This window comes from Cervus canadensis, chromosome 20, assembly GCF_019320065.1.
Source record: "Cervus canadensis isolate Bull #8, Minnesota chromosome 20, ASM1932006v1, whole genome shotgun sequence".
NCBI classification, from domain to species: Eukaryota; Metazoa; Chordata; class Mammalia; order Artiodactyla; family Cervidae; genus Cervus; species Cervus canadensis.
In genome coordinates, this window is record NC_057405.1 from 16,926,759 (window position 1) to 16,950,197 (window position 23,439).

A 23,439-nucleotide genomic window follows, 5' to 3' on the forward strand; every position below is an offset into this window, starting at 1 on the left:
GACTGTAGCCCACCAGTCTTCTCTGTCCATGGGGATTCTCCAAGGTCATAATATTGGAGTGGGCTGCCAAGCTTTCCTCCAGGGGATCTTCCCAACCCTGGGATCAAACCCAGGTCTCCTGCATTGCAAGTGCATTCTTTACCAGATGAAGCCTCTGTACATCTTACGGATTTTGATAATAATGACATTTGTCCTTCTTTATAATACCATACATAGTAGTTTCACTGCCCCAAAATTCCTCTGTGCTCTGCTTATGTATAACTTCCTCCAATCCAACCTCTGACAAAAACTAATCCATTCACTTTCTCCATAGTTTTGCCTTTTCCAGAAGTCATATAGTTTGAATCACACAGTATATAACATTTTCAGACTTGCTTCCTTTACTTACTAATAGACATTTGTGTTCTATCCATGTCTTTTCATGGCTTGATAACTCATTTCTTTTTTGCACTGGATAATATTCTAAGGTCTGGCTGTTCTATCATTTATTTGTTCATTTACTGATTAAAAGACATCATAATTGCTTCCAGGTTTTGCCAATTGTTTATAAGGATATTATAAATTTTGTGCAGAATTTTGTGGAGACATAATTTTTCAATTCCTTTGTGTAAATACCAATAATGCACAAGAATTGTATCATATGATAAGAGTATGTTTATTTTTTAGGAAACCTCCACACTGTCTTCTGACGTGACTGTGCCACTTTACATTCTCACCAGGAATGAAGAGAGTTCCCGTTGCTCCACCTTCTCATCACCATTTGGTTTGTCAAGTGTTCCAGAATTTGGCTACTAATGGTCTGTAGTGTTATTTCATTGTTTTAATTTGAATTATCCTCATGGAATAGGATGTAGAGTATCTTTCCAAATGGCTATGTGTCACCTATATATCTTCTTTGGTGACGTGTATCTCCAGATTGTTGGCCTAGTTTTTAATGAGGTTATTTGTTTTCTTCATTTAAGTTTTAAGATATTTTTGCATATTTTGGATAATAATTATTTGTCACATGTCTTTTTCAAATGTTTTCCCCCAGTTTGTGACTTGTATTCTCATTCACTTGATATTGTCTTTTACAGAGTAGAAACTTTTAATTTTAATGGAATACAGGGTATCCACTATTTCTTTTATGCATTGTGTCTTTGGTGTTTTATTGATCATATATTTATATGTAATTCACATATATGAAAGCAAAAGTCACTCAGTTGTGTCTGACTCTCCAGAATACCAGAGTGGATAGCTGTTCCCTTCCCCAGAGGATCTTCCCAAACCAGGATTGAGCCCAGGTGTCCCACATTGCAGGCAGACTCTTTACTAGCTGAGCCACCCAGAGAAGGTAAAAACTATAAGAGTGGGTAGACTATCCCTTCTCCAGTGGATCTTTCTTTCCTAGAAATTGAATTGGGGGCTCCTGCATTGCAGACAGACTCTTTACCAGGTAAACTACCCATATATTTTACATTTATAAAATCTCTTTTACATTTATGTTTTATAGAATACTAAAGGCACAATAATATATACTAATATAAAGCATGATTTAGGATGCATTATGAATAGAAAAAAAGTACACAAAAGTGTATATTACATACATTCTATGTAATTTACTATAGAACACAAAATGTGTTATGTAATGAATAGAAGTATAGTAAAATGATGCAAATCAAAAAATATATAAATATAAGATGATGTAAAATTAAATACATTGTTTAAAATGTAATCAACATACTGTCAATTAACATAAACACTGTAATGTAATTAATCAACAGTTAATTTATAAGACATAAAATATCTAACAAAGTTTCCACAGAATTAAAGCTTGGCACAAATCTAAAGGACATAGTACATAGTATCCTGATAATCCACTTTACCCAGCCATCATTATTTAAAATTGGCTGACTATGACATAGAGTACCTATCTGCTCTAGAAAGACTTTCCTTATGTTTCTATAGATTGCTTAAACACATACTTTCCTATGTTTAAGTTTCTATATTCCTAAGCACTGGTAAAATTTTTTTCCATGTGTCATTATAGGATTAATAATAGTACAAAATATTAAAATAGTGCTGTAAAAGTTTAACACTTCATTATTTAGTAATAAAATCAGTTGCAAATTTTTCATACCGATTTGAGTATTGAATAAAAGATGCCTTGCTCACTTTAAGATTCCCACCAATAAGAGGAATGCTTGACTTTGAAAAGGTGCTGAATAATGAATCAATACATTACATTTGCCTTAATGAATTAATATATTATTTTTTGTGTGAAGTAGTTGTAAGTAATTAACTGTCATGTTGCACATACAGTTGTTCTGTTCCATTTCTTATCTCCTATTCTTATACCTATGGCCAGTTTCTTCTCTTCCTTAATATTCTCTCTCTCACTCAAATCATATAATATTCTTATACCTCAATTAATAATTATTAACTAAGCTTCTTTGTTTAAAACCACTTTCTATGGAGAAGTATGCTCTCTGTATGAATTCCTTTATACCAACTACTTATTGATGGAAGATCTCAGTGGATCTTCTGACTATGGAAAAACCTGGAAAAAGATTTGTTGCTGATAAAACTATAAAGTAATATTTGTAACAGAAAAAAGGACATGAATGGAGAAAAAGAGAGCAAGCTGTAGTGATATAATTATTCAGGCCACCAAGCATCTCTATTTTAGAAGGAACACTTGCTATCACATTTTTAGAGTGTACATTTTAAGAAAATGATAAGCAACATCTAAGAACAATGTTTACTATGTCACGACTTGTTTAATTTGTATCCTGCTCTCTGTGGTAGGCATATTTTGGGAAGCATGCCAAAATATCAGTATGCTAATTTTAGAAACAAACAAAAAAATATGTGGTTTTGATTATTAGTGTGAATATTCACACTCTTTCCCTTCAGTTTTAAAAGCATTCATTTAGCTCCACAAAACATCTCTACCACAAAATGGTACCTTCCATCTTCCAAACAAAAGCTTCTATTTTCTGTCTCAGCACTGTTCCTTGATTTCATGGTGATCTAGGATTCATTCCAACTCTCTTTTCCATAACTCTGCTAGCCCCACACAACTGCTATTTTCCAATAAGTTCCCAATATTAATCACTTTTACTCTCTTGAGATATGTATGTCATAAGCCCTCTTAGAGGAGGAAGCATCACTAAGAACAAGCTAGTGGAGGAGATGGAATTCCAGTTGAGATATTTCAAATCCTAAAAGATAAGGCTGTTAAAGTGATGAACTCAATAAGCCAAAAATTTTGGAAAACTTATCAGGGGCCACAGACTGAAAAGTTCAGTTTTCATCCTAATCCCAAAGAAAGGCAATGCAAAAGAATGTTCAAATTACCATACAATTGCACTCAGCCCACATACTAGCAAAGTAATGCTCAACATTCTCCAAGCCAGGCTTCAGCAATATGTGAACCATGAAATTCCAGATGTTCAAGCTGCATTTAGAAAAGAAAGAGGAACCAGAGACCAAATTGCCGACATCCACTAGCTCATTGAAAAAGCAAGAGATTCCAGAAAAACATCTACTTCTGCTTTATTGACTATGCCAAAGCCTTTGACTGTGTGGATCACAGCAAACTGTGGAAAATTCTTAAAGAGATGGGAATACCAGACCTGCCTCCTGAGAAATCTGTATGCAGTTCAAGAAGCAATAGTTGGAAATAGAAATGGAACAACAAACTGGTTCCAAATCAAGAAAGGAGTACGTCAAGGCTATATATTGTTACCCTGCTTATTTAACTTATACGCAGAGTACATCATGAGAAACACTGGGCTGGAAGAAGCACAAGCTGGAATCAAGATTGTTGGGAGAAATATCAATAACCTCAGACATGCAGATGACACCACCCTTATGGCAGAAAGTGAAGAAGAACTAAAGAGCCTCTTGATGAAAGTGAAAGAAGAGAGTGAAAAAAATGGCTTAAAGCTCAGCATTCAGAAAAGTTAAGATCATGGCATCTGGTCCCATCACTATATGGCAAATAGATAGAGAAACAAAGAGTGACTTTTTTTTAACTTTTTGAGCTCCAAAATCACTGCAGATGGTGACTTCAGCCATGAAATTAAAAGGCCTTTGCTCCTTGGATAAAAGCTATGGCCAACCTAGGCAGCATATTAAAAAGCAGAGATCACTTTACCAACAAATTTCTGTCTAGTCAAGGCTTTGGTTTTTCCAGTAGTCATGTATGGATGTGAAAGTTGGACTACAAAGAAAGCTGAATGCCACGGAATTGATGCTTTTGAACTGTGGTGTTGGAGAAGACTCTCGAGAATCCCTTGGACTGCAAGGAGATCCCAATAGCCCATCATAAAGGAAACCAGTCCTGAATATCCATTGGAAAGACTGATGCTGAAACTGAAGCTCCAATACTTTGGCCACCCAATGCGAAGCACTGACTCATTTGAAAAGACCCTGATGCTGGGAAAGATTGAAGGTGGAAGGAGATGGGGCCACAAAGGATGGTTGGATGGCATCACTGACTCGATGAACATGAATTTGAGTAAGCTTCATGAATTGGTGATGGACATGAGTTTGAGTAAGCTTCGTGAGTTGGCTGATGGACTGTTGGTGATGGACTGGCATGCTGCAGTCCATGGGGTTGCAAGGAGTAGGACATGACTGTGAGACTGAACTGAACTCTCTTGAGACAATTTCCCTTTTTCTGGCTTTTTGACACCAGTCAAACAAAGGCATAACCCTGATTTAATCCTCTCCCACACTCAAAACTGGCACTGTAAAGCCATTTGTTTTCTCATGATCTGTGCCTATGTAAATCGATCTTCTTCTATAATTTCTAAGTGCTTCAGAAAATTTCTATGTGTCTTTTTTGCTTCCTTGCTTATTATCCACAGAAGAACATGTGAAGATTGACCATATTTTCCTCATATATTCTCTGCTATTTGTTACTGCTCATCCAGAAAATATCTTGTAATGGGATACATTGTAGAATCATAAACATTAAAAAATATATCTATATTAAGGGAGTAAAAACAGAAACAAAATATCCAAGTACCCCTTAGGTCCACTTGGGCTTTAGTTATGACTATCCACAATATTTATTATATTTAATATTTTGTTACATTGTGATACATAAAAAATAACAAATTTAGATTATCAAATTGAGGAAGATATTATGTAAGACCTGAATTTAATTCTTGTAAATATTTTAAGTGAAGTAGCCACAAGTAATGATCTATGGCAACTTTTACAGTTAAGAATTACATATGGAACTGCATGAGATAAGTGCTCGGGGCTGGTGCACTGGAAGACCCAGAGAGATCGGGTGGAGAGGGAGGTGGGAAGGGGGATTGGGATGGGGAATACATGTAAATCCATGGCTGATTCATGTCAATGTATGGCAAAAAACACTACAATATTCTAAAATAATTAGTCTCCAACTAATAAAAATAAATGGGAAAAAAGAAAAATTAAGGCAAATAATTACATATGGAACCAATTTTATTAAAAATATTTAATATATAATTCTTGTTTTCATAAAGCTTACTCTGAAGTTACCTCAGATTTCCTGTGATAAATTGAATTTGACTATTTTACATAAGTAGAGAATTTGAAGCGTTTATTGACACAAAGATGTTAGCTATTCAAAAATACCATATGTAAAATTGATAGCCAATGGGAATTTCCTGTATGGCTCAGAAAACTCAAACAGGGGCACTTCAATCAATCTAGAGGGGTAGGATGGGGAGGGAGATAGGAGGGAGTTTCAAAAAGGAGGGGATATATGTATACCTGTGGCTGATTCATGTTGAGGCTTAACAGAAAACAGCAAAATTTTGTAAAACAATTATTCTTCAATACAAGATGAATAAATTAAAAACAAATACAGTTGACTTGATCATAATAAGACTCCAAAGAAATTTATGATAGCTTAAGATGGACAGGGGGGCCTGGCGTGCTGTGATTCATGGGGTTGCAAAGAGTCGGACACAACTGAACAACTGAACTGAACTGAATTTTAAAAATGTGCAGCTGTATCAAAAGTAAAAGAAGAAGAAACCAATACATAAGGTGTTGAACTGGAACATTGGTAAGTGTGATACTTTCTAATAGAAATGCTGTAATTTTGTAAATGTTGAATGTTAAAGGAAATTCATGGAGATGGTTTTGATGTGTAAGCATTTTGTAAATGTGGTCCAAATCAGTGCCGTATAAAATTTTTTGATTTTCCAGCTTGATAGGAAAGTAAAAAGGTGTCAGTTGAGTTCAGTCACTCAGTAGTGTCCGACTCTTTGTGACCCCATGGACTGCAGCATACCAGGCTTCCCTGTCCATCACCAACTCCCGGGGCTTGCTCAAACTCATGTCAATCACTTCAGTGATGCCATCCAACCATTTTATCCTCCGCCGTCCCCTTCTCCTCCCACCTTCAATCTTTCCCAGCATCATTGGTCTTTTCCAATGAGTCAGTTCTTCACATCAGGTGTCCAAAGTATTGGAGCTTCAGCTTCAGAACTAGTCCTTCCAACAATTATTCAGGACTGATTTCCTTTAGGATGGACTGGTGGGATCTCCTTGCAGTCCAAGGGATCCTCAAGAGTCTCCTCTAATACCACAGTTCAAAAGCATCACTTCTTCAGTGCTCTACTTTCTTTATGGTCAAACTCTCACATCCATGCATGACTGCATGACTACTGGAAAAACCATAGATTTGACTAGATGGACCTTTGTTGGTAAAGTGATAGCTCTGATTTTTAATATGCTGTCTAGGTTGGTCATAACTCTTCTTCCAAGGAGCGAGTGTCCTTTAATTTCATGGTTGTGGTCACCATCTGCAGTGATTTTGGAGACCAATAAATAAATAAATAAACAAATAAATAAAAAGTCTCTCACTGTTTCCATTGTTCCCCTATCTGTCTTCCATGAAGTGATTGGAACAGATGCCATGATCTTAGTTTTTTGAATGTTGAGTTTTAAGCCAGCTTTTTCACTCTCCTCTTTCACTTTCATCAAGAAATTCTTTAGTTCTCCTTCACTTTCTCCCATAAGGGTGGTGTCATCTAGGTATATGAGGTTATTGATATTTTTCCCAACGAACTTAATTCCAACTTGTGCTTCATCCAGTCCAGCATTTTGCATTATGTATTCTGCATATAAGTTAAATAACCAGGGTGACAATATATATACCCTTGACATACCCTTTCCTAATTTGGAACCAGTCCATTGTTCCATGCCCGGTTCTAACTGTTCCTTCTTGACCTGCATACAGATTTCTCAGGAGGCAGGTAAGGTGGTCTGGTGTTCCGATCTCTTGAAGAATTTTCCACCATTTGTTGTGATCCACATAGTCACAGGCTTTGGCGAAATCAATAAGGCAGAAGTGGATGTTTTTCTTGAACTCTCTTGCTTTTTCTGTGATCCAATGGGACATTTTGATTTTCCAGTTTCATGGGAGAGTAAAAGGGTTTATTGCTATTCAAAAAACTACTACTATTCAACTTTACCAAGAATTGTGCATAATGGAAATTGAATTTAAACAAATCTTGAAGGTACCATAATTCCTGTCTGCTTCATTTGTTTGGGCAAAATCTTTCAAAATTTTTGTGATTACCTTTCGTGATCAATAAAATAAGAACAGAATGATGTTATCTGGATCTTCTTGAATGTCTCATGATACTGACATACAAAATACTGAAGATTATTTGAGCTTTAGGAAAACCAAGGGTTTGCTTTCTTTCCATAGTTTAAACTTTTTGGAAAATTTGTTACATTGAAATATTGAAAATATGATAGTATTCTCAATGCACATACATCAAAATTTGTTTTATTTCAATACACCTTAAATCTTTTCTTTGTCACATCGAAGTTTTGGGGAATTTCTTTAGAAACTGTCAATAACAGATACTAAAATTGCTAAAAGATCTGTGAAAATCATCACAATGCTTGTGGAAAAGTGAAGTTTTTGTTTTTTTTGTTTTTGACTACAAAATTCTTCTCATTTCCCATCTGGTGGTGTAACTTGTTTATGCAAAGTATCATCAGTGCCACAATTGGCATAGCCTAAAATCATTCTTGAGTGAAAAGACATGGTTAGTAAGTGAGTAAACAGAGGGAGAGAGCAAGAAAGAGAGCAAGCTAGCCAGCTATTGCTGAATAACAAATAATTTCCAAACTTACCAACTTAAAAGGCAAGCATCTTGCTCACAGGTCTTCAAATCAAAGGGACTTGTCATACGCAGGCTTTCCTTGTATGAGCTCAGCATGTCTTTGTCCTTCTTCTGAGGAATTTTTCCACTAGTTCTTAACTACTAGCTAAAGTGTGAACTAGATATATCCTTCCCCCAGATTCAGGTAAACAGTAGTTTATTAAGCTATGTATTCAGTCAGTTCAGTTCAGTTCAGTCACTCAGTCATGTCCGACTCTTTGCGACCCCATGGATTGCAGCACGCCAGGCTTCCCTGTCCATCATCAGCTCCCGGAATTTACTCAAAATCATGTCCACTGAGTCGGTGATGCCATCCAACCATCTCATCCTCAGTCATCCCCTTCTTCTCCCAACTTCAATCTTTCCCAGCATCGGGGTCTTTTCTAATGAGTCAGTTCTTCACATCAGATGGCCAAAGTATTGCAGTTTCAGCTTCAGTATTAGTCCTACCAGTGAACATTCAGGACTGATTTCCTTTAGGATGGACTGCTTGGATCTCCTTGCAGTCCAAGGGACTCTCAAGAGTCTTCTCCAACACCACATAAGTTTAGTATTAAAATGGAAAAACCAAGAAAATCTTGGCACACTTTCTGCAGCTACTGATCATCCATCTAGATTTTTACGCTCTTCAAGGTTCAATACTATATAGATCCCCTTCTCTTCTGTGATATACTACATTATATATTCAAAGGTTATTTCATTTTCTATTAAATTTTTCTTGTTTTTTTTTTTTTTGAAATAACTAAATGTTTAAATTGTTTGTGCTTATTCAGATGAACAGATATCCTGTTACTTATGTGGTAGGTATATTTTACTTGGATAAACATAAATGAATGCACTTTAAATGAATAGACTTATTAAATGAATAGACTGTTACTTATAAAGAAAGCATCTCATTGGATAACTTCTCCTTCAATTCCCTGAAACTATTCTTATCTAAGTGATTATCTGCATGAAGCTAAGCTGGGACTGTTTAGTGTCAATAGACTGTTTTGTTCCACATATCTACCTAGATTTAATTGTTCCTATGAACAAGTCCCCTTCACAATCACAGCCTTGTCTGGCAAAGGTTTTATAACTCAATGAAGTTATGAGACATGATATGCAAGGCCATGAATGAGACATGGTGTAGAGTTCTGATAAAACATGGTACTCAGGAGAAGAAAAGACAATTCACTTCAGTGTTCTTGTCTCAAGAACCCCATGAACAGTATGAAAAGGCAAAAAGATATGACACTAGAAGATAAGACCTCCTGACTGGAATATGCCCAATACGCTACTGAGGAAGACTGAAGGACGATTACTAACAGCTCCAGGAAGAATGAAGTGGCTGGGCCAAAGCAGAAATGATGCTCAGTTGTGGATGTGTGTGGTGGTGAAAGTAAAGTCTGATGCTATAAAGAACAATGTTGCATTGAAACATGGAAAGTTAGGTGCATGAGTTAAGGTAAATAGTAACGGGCAAACAGGAGATGGTGAAATTGAATTTCATTATAGAAATCAGTAAATTAAAATAGATTGGGATAGGAAAATTTAATTCATATGACCATTTTATCTATTACTGTGAGCAAGAATCCCTTAGAAAGAATGGAATAGCTCTCAAAGTCAACAAGAGTCCAAAATGCAGTACTTGGGTGCTCTCTCAAAAATGATAGTGTTATCTCTGCTGATTTCCAGGGCAAACCATTAAACATCACAGTAATCCAAGTCTGTGCCCCAACCACTGATGCCCAAGGAGCTGAAGCTGACTGATTCTATGAAGACGTACAACACCTTATAGACTAACACCAAAAACAGATGCCCTTTTCATCAAAGGGGATTGGAATGCAAAAGCAGGAATTCAAGAGTCACCCAGAATAGCAGTCAAGTTTGTCCTTGGAGAGGACTAATTGAAGCAGGCCAAATGCTAACAGATTTATGTCAAGAGAACAAGCTGGTCATAGCAAACACAATTTTACAGCAACCAAATAGATGACTCTACACATGAACATCATAGATGGTTAATATTGAAATCACAGTGATTATGTTCTTTGAAGACAAAGATGGAAAAGCTCTATACAGTTAATACAAACAATACCTGGCACTGACTGTGGCTTAGGTCATGAACTCCCTATTGCAAAATTCAGGCTGCAATTGAAGACAGTATGGAAAACCACTAGGCCATTCAGATATGACCTAAAGCAAATCCTTTATAATTATATGGTGGAAGTGACAAATAGATTCAAGGGATTAGATCTGGTAGACAGAGTACATGAAGAACTATGGACAGCAATTTATAACATTGTACAGCAGACCAAAACCATTCCCAAGAAAAAGAAATGCAAGAAGGCAAAGTGACTGTCTAAGGAGGCATTACAAAAAGCTGACATAAGAAAAGACGTGAAAGGCAAAGGAGAAGGGAAAGATACATCCAGCTGAATTAAGAATTCCAGAGAATAGCAAGGAGAAATAAGAAGGCCTTCTTAAATGAACAGTGCAAAGAAACAGGCTAGTGGTACAGAAACTGCTTGTCAATGTAGGGGACTCAGGGATGTGGGTTCAATCCATGGGTTGGGAAGATCCCCTGGAGTAGGAAATGGTAACCCACTGAAGTATTGTTGCCTGGAAAATTCCATGGACAGAGAGGATCCTGGCAAGATACAGTCCATTGGGTCTCAAGAACTGGACATGACTGAGTGACTGAGTGCACACACACACACACATACACACACACACACACATAAAGAAATAGAGGAAAACAATAGAATGAGAAGGACTAGAGTTCTCTTCAAGAAAACTGGAGATACCAAGGGAAAACTTCATTCAAGAATGGGCATGATAAAGGATAGAACCAGTAAGGAGGTAAAAATGCAGAAGAGGTTAGTTAAGAAGAGGTGGGTAGAGTACACAGAAGAACTATACAGAAAAGGTCTTAAAGACCTGGATAACCACAATGGTATGGTCATTCACCCAGAGCTCAACATCCTGGAATGTGAAGTTAAGTGGGCCTTAGGAATTATTGCTATGAACAAAGCTAGTGGAGGTGATGGGATTCCAGCTGAATTATAAAATCCTAAAAGATGATGCTGTTAAAGTGCTGAATTCAAAATGTCAGCAAATACAAAAAATTCAGCAGTGGCCACAAAACTGAAAAAGGTCATTTTTCATTCCAGTCCCAGATAAGGATAATGCCAAAGAATGTTCAAATTATGGCACAATCACACTCATTTAACATGCCAGAAAAATTATGATCAAAATCTTTCAATCTATCTTCAGAAGTATGTGAACTGAGAAATTCCAGATTTACAAGCTGAGTTTAGAAAAGACAGAGGAGCCAGAGATGAAATTGCCAACAATTGTCAATCATGGAGAAAGCAAGGAAATTCCAGAAAAAAAAAATCTACTTCTGTTTCATTGACTATGTTAAAGTCTTTGTCTGTGTTGATCACAGCAAACTATGGAAAATTCTTAAGTTGGAAGTATCAGGCCACCTTACCTTTCTCCTGAGCAACCTATATGAACCTGCTTCTTGCAGTCAAGAAGCAACAGTTAGAACCAGACATGGAACAGTTGACTGATTCAAAATTGGCAAAAACATAATGACAAGGCTGTTTATTATGACCCTGCTTATTTAACTTCTATGCAGAGTACATCATACAAAACGCTGTGCTGGATGAATCGCAAGCTGTACTCCAGATTGCAGGGAGAAATATTAACCTCAGATATGCAGATTATACTACTCTAATGCAGAAAGCAAAGAGGTACTAAAGACCCTCTTGAGGGTAGAAGAGGAGAGTGAAAAAGCTGGCTTGAAAGTCAGCATTCAAAAAACTAAGATCATGATACGAAGTCCCATAAGCTTCATAGCAAATCAATGGGGAAAAAGTGGAAACAGTGACAGATTTTATTTTCTTGAACTCCAAAATCAGTGTGGATCATGACTGTAGCCATAAAATTAAAAGATGCTTGATTTTTTAAAGGAAACCTATGGCAAAACTAGACAGCATGTTAAAAGTAGGGGCATCACTTTGCTGACAAAGGTCTGTGTTTTCAAAGCTACAGTTTTGCAGTAGTCATGTACAGATGTGAGAGTTAGACCATAATGAAGACTGAGCGCCGAAGAACTGATGCTTCTGAGCACTGAAGAATTGATGTTTTTGAATTGCGGTGCTGGAGAAGACTCTCTACAGTCCCTTGGACAGGAAGGAGATCAAAACAGTCTATCCCAAAGGAAATGATCCCTGAATATTCATTGGAAGGACTGATGTTGAAGTTGAAGCGCCAATATTTTGGCCACTTGATGCAAAGAATTGACTCACTGGAAAAGATCATGATGCTGGGAATGATTGAAGGCAAAAGCAAAAGGTGGCAGCAGCATATTGGATGGTTTGATATCATCACCAATTCAGTGGAGATAAATTGTTCTAACTCCAGGAGAAAGCAGAGAACAGAGGAGCCCGGCATGTTGCAGTCCATGGGGTCACAACAAGTTGGATACAACTTAGAGACTGAACAACTGCAACAACAGCAATTGAACAATTGTTGATAAAGCAGCTTTTGCCCTTTGAATACCTTGTCTACTGGATTCAAAAGCTACGTTGATCTAATAAACAGTAAGTGGGCAATACCCTGCAACATTTGCCATATTTATGCCTGCTCATAGAACACCTGTAACAAAATAGTGGCATGAACATCTAATATTTGAATTAGCCATGTTCTTCTGGAGCATCCCTGTCTTAATTTATCCCTTAGATAAATTCAACACACAGCAAAAATACTTCCTATTCTTTTTCAGAAAAAAAAAAAAAAAATTAGCGTATTTCTTCAGAGCACATTTAATCATTTCCTCTGCATCAATGTAGTAAGTCCAAAATAAACAAAATATTCAAATTCTAGTTAAATTAAGTGATTATTAGGATTTTGGAGGAGGAAAACTCAGTGTGTTGTTTTTCCTCACTGTATGAACTGCTTAGACTAATAAGTTTGATTGATAATGCAAGTGTGAAATTATATCTTTCAAGTTATTTTAGCAAAGAAACAAAAGAGAGCTCACTTTTTAAAGATACTGATAAATTATGAGGGGTAGAAATTGTGGGAGATTTTCCCCTGTGGCTCTTAGTTCTTACTTTGAAGTAATACTGCCTCTATTTAAGATTCTAAGTTTTTTGAAGAATAATAACTTTACTCTCAAAAATAATATTTGTATAAGGGGATAGTCAAAGCAAATTTGATATTCTTTATCTTTCTTTGGCAATTGGCCTGCATTGCGATCATTCATTTCAAAACAGACTGTAGAGATAGTAGGTAATATTTGATGCTTTATTTTGGAAAAATAAAAGCTTAAGGAATTGAGTCCTGTGTTCATATCATAATTCATCTCACATATTAGTTGAAACCTATGCAGCTTGTGGTGGGAACCCTATTATATCTAGCCTGCCTCCCACCAACCATTGGAATAAAGTAATCATGTTCCATGGCCACACATGAATAATATTTAGGAAACCTACTGAAGCATAGTTTCAAACTACATATAGTAGAGATTAATTCATTTGGCACCTACCTACAAGAGCATACATTTGTTCTTTAAATGTTCTTATCAGAAAAATCAAAACAGAAATGCCTGAGAAAAAACTGATCATGGCAGGAATTTTTTAATAACAGTCCTGACTGGCTTAACTATTACGTTAACTACTGAATTAAATTGCAAATCTTGACTAGTTAGCAAGTCAAAGCACTATTTCAAACACAAGGATATACAGAAAATCCATTTTGTTACATATTAAGTCACATCAGAGGAAAAAAAGACACTTAATAATGTTAAAAATTCCAATTATAAGCCAAAAAGACAAATTTCATACTATATTCTGACACTGAATACATAATCATTATGTGCCTGCAAGCTTAGTCATGTCTGACTCCTTGTAAAATTTTAGACTGTAGCCTGCCAGGCTCCTCTGTCCATGGGAATTTCCAGATAAGAATACTGGAGTGGGTTGCCATTTCCTTCTGCAGTAGATCTTCCTGACCCAGTGGTTGAACTTGCGTCTCCTGTGTCTCTTGCATTGTGGGCAGATTCTTTACTCACTGAGTCATCAGGGAAGCCAATGATTATTATAAGATAGTGAAAATAAAAGGCATGAAGGGACCATTTGCTGAGTTCAATCCATTGACTCATTAAAAAAAATCTAAAAGTGGATCAAATATACTCAACTATTCAAATATGATTTACATATATGTCATCTATCATCAGATTATCAGTGCTGCTAGTTATATGACTTAGAGGTGGAGAGAGGTGGGGGGGGGTGCTATATACCCATACCTGGTCTATAATTGCTTTAAGTATAATTTCAAGTTAATCTGTTTCATAAACAAGTATGTTTATTTGCAAAAGCCTCATAGAATTCAAAAGAATTTAGTGTTATATTTGAAAAATATTCTTAAATTAACTTCCTAAGATTAAACCTATTTTGCTGTTGTTGTTGTTCACTTGCTAAGTTGTGCCTGACTTTTTGTGACCATATGAACAGCAGCACACCAGGTTTCCCTGTCCTTCACTGTCTCCTGGAGTTTGCTCAGACTCATGTCCATTGAGTCAGTGATGCCATCCAACCCTCTCATCCTCTGTCGCCCCTTCTCCTCTTCCCCTCAGTCTTTCCCAGCATTAGGGTATTTTCAAACAAGTAAGCTCTTCCCATTAGGTGGCCTAAATATTGAGTCTTCCTTATAAGCACCAGTTCTTCCAATGAATAATCAGGGTTACTTTCCTTTAGGATTGACTGATTTGATTTTCTTGCTATCCAAAGGATTCCCAAGAGTCCTCTTCAGCACCACAGTTCAAAAGCAAAAATTCTTCAAGGCTCAGCCTTCTTTATGGTCCAACTCTCATATCTGTAAATGACTACTGGAAAAACCATTGCTTTGACTATATGGACCTCTGTTGGCAGTGATGTCTTTTTTAATACACTATGTTTGTCATTGGCCTTCCTTCCAAGCAGCAAGCATCTTTTAATTTTGTGGCTCCAGTCACCATCCACAGTGATTCTGGAGCCCAGGAAAATAAAAACCTATTTTAGATAATCCTAATAATATATCTTTGCACATATAATGTACATATGGATAGCTCTCTTCTTCTTTGGTAATTACTGTACTATTTTCATATTATGTTATTAAGGATTGAGTTTAATCTCTAATAACACAAAACCTATCTCAAATGACTTAAAAAAAATTGATCATGAATCTCAGGAAGTGAAAAAATTCAGAGTTTTAAAGTCCAGTGTTATTATCATAAAAACAAGCCATTCACATAACTCTTTCTATTTACCAGGTATTATTTTAAATTTTCTTTACATGCTAATTCTCAGTACCAACCAAATACTTACTAACATTATCTCCATTTTGTCAATGAAAATACACAAACAAACAAACAAAAAAGAATGTTAGTATCTTGCTTAACTTCGTACAACTAGTTAGCACTGGGGTTTGGTCTTGAGTACAGGCATCCCTGTGCTGGGATCTGCGGTCTTGACAACTATAGTTAATAGTGGTATCAAGACTTCAGGATCCCACCAGCCTCTGGCGTCATCCCCTTTTGTAGATGACTTTCCTCTTCACGGTCTTAAGACCACCATGCAAGACATTGCACACCTGAACACCAGACCTGTGTTCCAGGCAGGAAGTAGAGAGCAGAGGAGAGCACAAACTAGCCAAGACGGCTTGATAGGGCTCTCTTGGCTCCGCGGCCTCTTTCTCTCGTCCCACGTTTAAAAAAAAAAAAAAAAGTTTGTGTGACAGCTGAGAGCACTCATAGCACTGCGCATGCGCTGTCATGAGTTACTTGCTTGGTCATGGTTTGTGTGTGGTATTCATATGTGAGCGCCACCTAGAGAGCAGCGGCAGTACTGCGGCATCTTGGCTGTATCATCGGCTCAGTCATGAGAAGAGAGGATATAGCATTTCTACTGCTAGGGATGCTGTGTCAGCCAGGAGATAATATTCTTATGGCCATAAGCCAGCCAGGAGACAGGTTGTGTTGTATTAGGTTATGCTACGGCTCTTGCCAGGGAAAAACAACAACAAAAAACAAACGTGACTGCACTTCCTATAGCTCCTCCAGTCTTCTCCCAGCCTCTAAGCTCGCGCCTTGCCTACCCTGGGTTCAGCGAACAGTGCAGACAGTGAGATACAGTGAGGCAATTGATGCTGTGAACAGGATCAGTGATACAGTTGTGATGCTATCAAGTGTTCCAAATTCTCCCTTATTCCAGGGGCTCTCTGTCAATGAAAGGGGGTCAGCTCTGTCATAATAACGTAGTTAGATCTCTGTTCACCTGAACTAGATATTTTTTTCCCCAGTTTTATAAATCAAGTATGAATTTGGTAGACATCAATTCTTTTTATCTGAGAAACCTCAGTATTTATTAGTCACCATTAAGGATTCCTCCAAGTCCTTGAAGGAATGATTATCACTCTCATCTTGTTTTTTATTAGGATATCAATGTTCATTCAGCCAAACAACAACAATGCTTTTCTTATCTTTTGCTTCTAATTAGCTATATTGAAAAAGAAAAGGGTTTTACTGAAGTAACAGCTACTATAGGTCTCTTCAGCTTATGGATAATAGAAGTTGGCATTTTCTCTGATGCTTATGCTCCTTTTATTAATGATTTCCAACACCTTGAAGAAATGAATATTTCTGGCAAGTCCTGAGGGATGTAGTTTGGTGTAGATAATCAACGACATATGATGCAACTGCCCCCAAATTACTTTCTTCGTAATTCTTAGGATTCAAACTCTTTCAGAATGACAACTCTGGTGCCTCTCCACACAATCTTAAAAAAATTTCATGATGCATCAGTGGGCATCAGTCATTCTTTTTTTTTTCTCCAAATAGCACTTAAAATGACTTTTTTGCTCATCTAAATTTTTGAGAGTGTGACAACATTGTACCCATTGCAACTATTTTTTAGGGTCAATAACCACATCTACTTCATATCTTCTAGAATTAGTGAAAGTGAAATTCACTCAGTCATGTCCAACTCTTTGCGACACCATGAACTATACAGTACATGGAATTCTTCAGGCCAGAATACTCGAGTGGGTAGCCTTTCCCTTCTACAGTGGATCTTCCCAACTCAGGGATCAAACCCAGGTCTCCCACAATGCAGGTAAATTTTTATCAGCTGAGCCACAGGAACCTTTATTCAAAACCATCTGTTGAGAGTGCATAATATACTACTCTTTACTATTCTTAGGATATATTACCAATAAAAAGCCATAATGTGGAAGTTTGCAGAGGCAATCCAGAATTCCTGATAATTGAACTTTAGAGAGAAACTCAGCTATTCTAATTTTTTTTTTCCTATATTCTTGGTTTAGGATCCTTGAAACCATTTCCACAACTCTTTCCTGTTTTCGTCCTTTATAACTGAGCAATCTCCTAGTTCATTTGGTAGGAAGTTCTAAGATGTGCTGGGTATTTACAACAGGTGTATATGTGGAGACTTTCCATTACAGTGTGGTGAATGGAGTGAAAGCTGGCTATTCCTTGTGGGAAAATGAGCTCAATTAGGACCCTGTGGTAATTTAAGAGTTGAAAACAATTAAGTCATATTCTAGTTTGATAATTATCTTTTCTGTCACTGTCATTGCATGTGTGGTTTTTAAAACATACCTGTAGATTTTTAAAAATCTTTCTTTGCCTTTGTCTGAGAAATTAGGGATTTTTTGTTGTTGCTGGATTGTTTATTGGTTGGTTTTGTTATTATTTTTCCTTTCATGCTCAGGGCACTCAGAATCAATCAAGCTGACCTCAAAATCCTTGATTACCTCTTGCTATTCATTTTGTTCTGTGCCAAATGTTCATTAGTTTGCAAAATACTTAGACATTACTTTTTTGATCACAACAGAAAATTTATCCATTTCCCCACCATAGGCTATGAGTTGGCAAGAGTTCTATTATTAATTTTGAAGATTTCACATCTGTCATCCTCAACTAGGCCACATAACCAATTTTAGAATATTTCAATTTCTGTCAAGTTTTTTGGTTGACAGCCTATTTTAGAACAAATTTCTATCTTAATTAGGGTTTTTAGTTGCATACAGAAGAAATTAACTCTTGCTGACTAAGCAGGTTAAAAAAAAAAATGTAAAAGATATTGAGGATAGATATGTTTAGAGTTGAAAAACCAAGCTCAAAACTAAGCTACCAGAAAAAGTCTAAAAATGTAATTCTATAGCACTGGCCAAAAAATTCTCAAACTGCTACAGATGTCCTGTTGTCTGGACTTGGAATTGGGTGTTGTCTGAACTTGGATTTACTAATTATGCTAGCAAAAATGCCTCCTCTGTCCCTGAAACTTGGCTTTGTCACCATTAATAACCTTAGATTTGAAAATCTTTTGCTACAAACACCAGTCACATGGAATCCATAAGAAATCTCCTTCCTAGTTGGATCCTTCTAATTTGCAGTTTGAGCAAGTGATTGAGATTTAAATTATCTAGCTTATATGACCCAACTAGCTTCGGTTACAGCTAGTAAAAATCCCCCATTTTTTGTGGCTTCCTTTTTAAGAAATAGGATTCATAACTATGGAAACATGACAAACAGAGAAAGAATGTTTTAAAATGAATAATGTAGGTCCTCTGCACCTCTGAAGACTTGGATTAGTGACAACTTTCCTGAAATCTCTAGAAAAGAAAACTGCGACCTTGCATGGTCTTCACATAGCTACCTGCCTGGGCTCGTATACCAAGACCCCACCACACTGCATGCTCTGAAGGTCTCCTGTCCGCTGACACTGGGCCTCCCACTCACACACATTACTAGAGCATGAACTGCTGCATGCGGGCAACATGAGACAAGCTCCAACCTGACAGGATCGATTATATTGTCTGCTATCATGTGGGACAAACCAAATCTTCTCCTCTGAATCTCTTCTAAGTTTCTCTTTCCATGTAGACTCCTTTATCTCTTATGGTTGCTTTTTAATTATAATTTGTACTTTTTATATTACTTTTTTCTGATTAAATTTTGTGATTTCTATGTCCCAATTGTTATCAGTCTGGAAGAGTAGGAGTCCAGCAGGAGATTGGGCTGAAGTCATAAACATTTCACACAAGAATGTACATTTGGTTCATTTATTCATTCATTACCAAAAAACAACCTCCATGGGATTTAAAAAATACAAATTACAAAACAATTTCCTGTTTTGAATCTCTCTTTGCTGTCCAATACAGTTACAACTTACCACATGTAGCTATTAAAATTTGAATTAATATTAAATAAAATTTAAAATTCAGTTCCTAGCTCACTCTAGTAGCATTTCAAGTGTTCAGCAGCCACATGTAGTCATATATTGGATTTAAAATATTTCCATCTTTGCAGATATCTCTGTGGAAAGTAGCTGACTTATAGCTGGCAGATTTTTTTTTTTTTAATTAGAGGATAATAACTTTACAATATTGTGATTGTTTCAGCCACACATCAACATGAATTAGCCATAGATATACATATATATTTATATATACCCCCTCCCTCCTAAACCTCCGTCCCAACTCCTACTCTATCCCATCCCCTTTAGGTTGTCATTGAGCACCAGATTTGGGTTCCCTGCATCATACAACAAGTTTCTACTGACTATCTATTTTACATATAGTAATGTAAAGTTTTCAATACTATTCTCTCAAATCATCCCATCTTCTGCTTACCCCACTATGTCCAAAAGTCTGTTCTTTATGTCTGTGTCTCCTTTGCTTCCCTGCAATATCAGTACTATCTTTCTAGATTCCATGTATATACATTAATATATGGTTTTTGTCTGTATCTTTCTGACTTACCTCACTCTGTATAATAAGCTCTAGGTTCATCCACCTTATTAGAACTGACCCAAATGTGTTTCTTTTTATAGCTGAGTAATAAAATTCTGAAAGAGATGGGAATACCAGACCACCTGACCTGCCTCTTGAGAAACCTGTATGCAGGTCAGGAAGCAACAGTTTGAACTGGACATGGAACAACAGACTGGTTCCCAACAGGAAAAGGAGTATGTCAAGGCTATATATTGTCACCCTGCTTATTTAACTTCTAAGCAGAGTACATCATGAGAAATGCTGGGCTGGAGGAAGCACAAGCTGGAATCAAGATTGCTTGGAGAAATATCAATAACCTCAGCTATGCAGATGACACCACTCTTATGGCAGAAAGTGAAGAGGAACTAAAAAGCCTCTTGATGAAAGTGAAAGGGGAGAGTGAAAAAGTTGGCTTAAAGCTCAACATTCAGAAAACTAAGATCATGGCATCTGGTCCCCTCACTTCATGGGAAATAGATGGAGAAACAGTGTCAGAGTTCATTTTTTGGGGGCTCCAAAATCACCACAGCTGGTGATTGCAGCCATGAAACTAATGGACACTTACCCCTTAGAAGGAAAATGATGACCAACCTAGACAGCATATTAAAAAGCAGAGACATCACTTTGCCAAGAAAGGTCCATCTAATCAAGGCTATGGTTTTTCCAGTGGTCATGTATGGACTGTGAAGAAGGCTGAGGGCTGAAAAATTGATGCTTTTGAACTGTGTTGTTGGAGAAGACTCTTGAGAGTCCCTTGGACTGCAAGGAGATCCAACCAGTCCATCCTAAAGGAGGTCAGTCCTGGGTGTTCATTGGAAGGACTGATGCTGAAGCTGAAACTCCAATACTTTGGCCACCTCATGCGAAGAGCTGACTCATTGGAAAAGACCCTGATGCTGGGAGAGATTAGGGACAGAAGGAGAAGGGGATGACAGAGGATGAGATGGCTGGATGGCATCACCGATTTGATGGACATGAGTTTGGATAAAGTCCAGGATTTGGTGATGGACAGGGAGGCCTGGCATGCTGCGATTCATGGGGTCACAGAGTCGGACATGACTGAGCAACTGAACTGAACTGAACTGATTTCTTTCATTAATGTCTTATGCTTTTTCTGCAAACAGACATTTGTGTCTCTTTAGGGAAAAGTTTTCCTTATTCCTAAGTATTTTATTCTTTTTGTTGCAATGATGAATGGGATTGTTTTCTTAATTTCTCTTATTGATTTGTTTTGTTATTGTATAGGGATGCAAAGGCTTCTGTATATTAATTTTCCATGCTGTGACTTTACTATATTCACTGATTAGTTCTACTAATTTTTTGATGCCATCTGTATGGATTTCTATATAGATTATCATGCCATCTCTCAACAGTGAGAGTTCTACTTCTTTTCGAATTAGGATTCCTTTTATTTCTTATTCTTCTCTGACTGCTTTGGCTAGGACTTCCAAAACTATGTTGAACTATAGTGGCACAAGTGGACACCCTTGTCATATTCCTAATTGTAGAGGTAACACTTTCAGTTTTTCACCACTGAGGATAATATTTGTTGTGGGTTTTTCATATGTGGTCTCTATTCTGTAGAGTTATGTTCCTACTTTCTGGAGAGTTTTTGTCATAATTGTGTATTGACTTTTGCCACAGGCATTCTCTGCATGTATGAAATGATTATATGATTTTTATCTTTCAACTAGTGAGTTTGGTGTATCACACTGATTGATTTGTGTATATTGAAGAATCTTTCCATCCCTGGGATAAAGACCACTTGATCTTGATGCATGATCTTTTTAATGTTTTGTTGGATTCAGTTTGCTAATTTTTTGTTGAGGATTTTTGCATCTAAATTCGTCAGTGATATTGGCCTATACTTTTCTTTATTTTTGTGGCATCTTTGTCTAGTTTTGGTATCAGGGTGATGATGGCCTCATTGATGAGTTTGGAAATTTTCCTTCCTTCCTAAGCAATTTTGTAGAAGAGTTTGGGCATGATAGATGTTAGCTCATTTCTAAAGTTTTTTGTAGAATTTGCCTGTGAAGTCATTTGGCCCTTGGCTTTCCTTTGAGGGAAGATTTTCTATTATAGTTTCCCAACTGCATATGAAACGTTCTCTAGGATAGATTACATCTTGGGCCCACAATTTAAGCCTCGGTAATTTTTTTTAATTGAAATCATTTTAAGAATATTTTCTGAACACAGCACTGCAAGATTAGATAACAACTATGGGAATTAAAAACTATTAAAAAAAAAAAAAAAAGAACACAAACACATGGAGACTAAACAACATGATTCTGAATAACCAACAGATCATTAAGGAAATTAAAATATGCCTAGGAACAAATGACAATGAAGGGATGATAACTCAAAACCTACGGGATCCGCCATTTTGTGGATGCCAGGTATGTGAGAGCATCTGGGAGTGTCAGGAGGGAGAGGACCAGGAAGACCTAGCCTAGGTTTTATGGATTTGAACCTCCACATTTCTAACCTAAGATTTCAAAATGCATCCTGATTCCTGTCTTTCGGACTGTAAAGTTTATGTAGGTAATCTTGGAAACAATGGTAACAAGGCCAAATTAGAATGAGATTTTGGCTATTCTGGACCACTCTGAAGTGTGTGCATTGCTAGACACCCTCCCAGGTTTGCTTTTGTTGAATTTGAAGATCCCTGAGATGTAGCTGATACTGTCCGAGAGCTAAATGGCAGAATCCTAGGTGGCTGCCAAGTAAGAGTGGAACTGTCGAATGTTGAAAAGAGAAGTCAAAGTTGTGGCCCACCTCCTTCTTGGGGCCATCGCCCTCCATATGATTATTGGAGGAGGAGTCCCCAACCTCCATGCAGATCTCCGAGTTAGAGAAGCTCCTCTCTCAGCTGGAGCAGGTCCCTTTCTAGAGATAGGAGAAGAGAGAGATCACTGTCTTGGGATAGAAATCACAAGCCCTCCTGATCTTTCTTTAGGTCTCAGTAGGTCAAAGGAAAGGTAATAGAAGACCAGTATGCAAGAGGAGTGGTGTATAGGGTATAAATTCATTTGACAGAAGTATGTACTGAAAATTCAATTTTATTTTTTTTCTTGAGACTTCATAAGCTTGATACATTTTCAAAATGTTTTAGCTGTTCACATTTGTTTGTTGGAACAGTGACACATAAAGGTATAATTCTCTATGGCTTGAAATGGATCATATGAAGCATGTAATATCAAAAATTGTTACTTTACAATGTTCCCTCAAGTAAAACTGAATTTGCTTTGACTTTTAGTCTTGCATAGACTAATAATAAACCTCTAACTCCTGACCAGTTAAAATTGATGTTTAACATTATGAAAACAAAAACTGGCAAAAATTGGAAGATTTTTTCAACATAGCTGGGATATGGTATGTCGCTGTAGTTAAGCAATTTTTAAAGGCTGCGGTGAACACAAAGCCAGCCAGAAAAATTAAAGCTGCA

General features: G+C 36.9%; 1 pseudogene; it reads left to right on the plus strand.

The window, feature by feature from the left end:
• The first annotated feature begins 22,492 nt into the window (after positions 1–22,492).
• Positions 22,493–22,960, plus strand: LOC122422545 (annotated as a pseudogene).
• Positions 22,961–23,439: the final 479 nt, after the last annotated feature.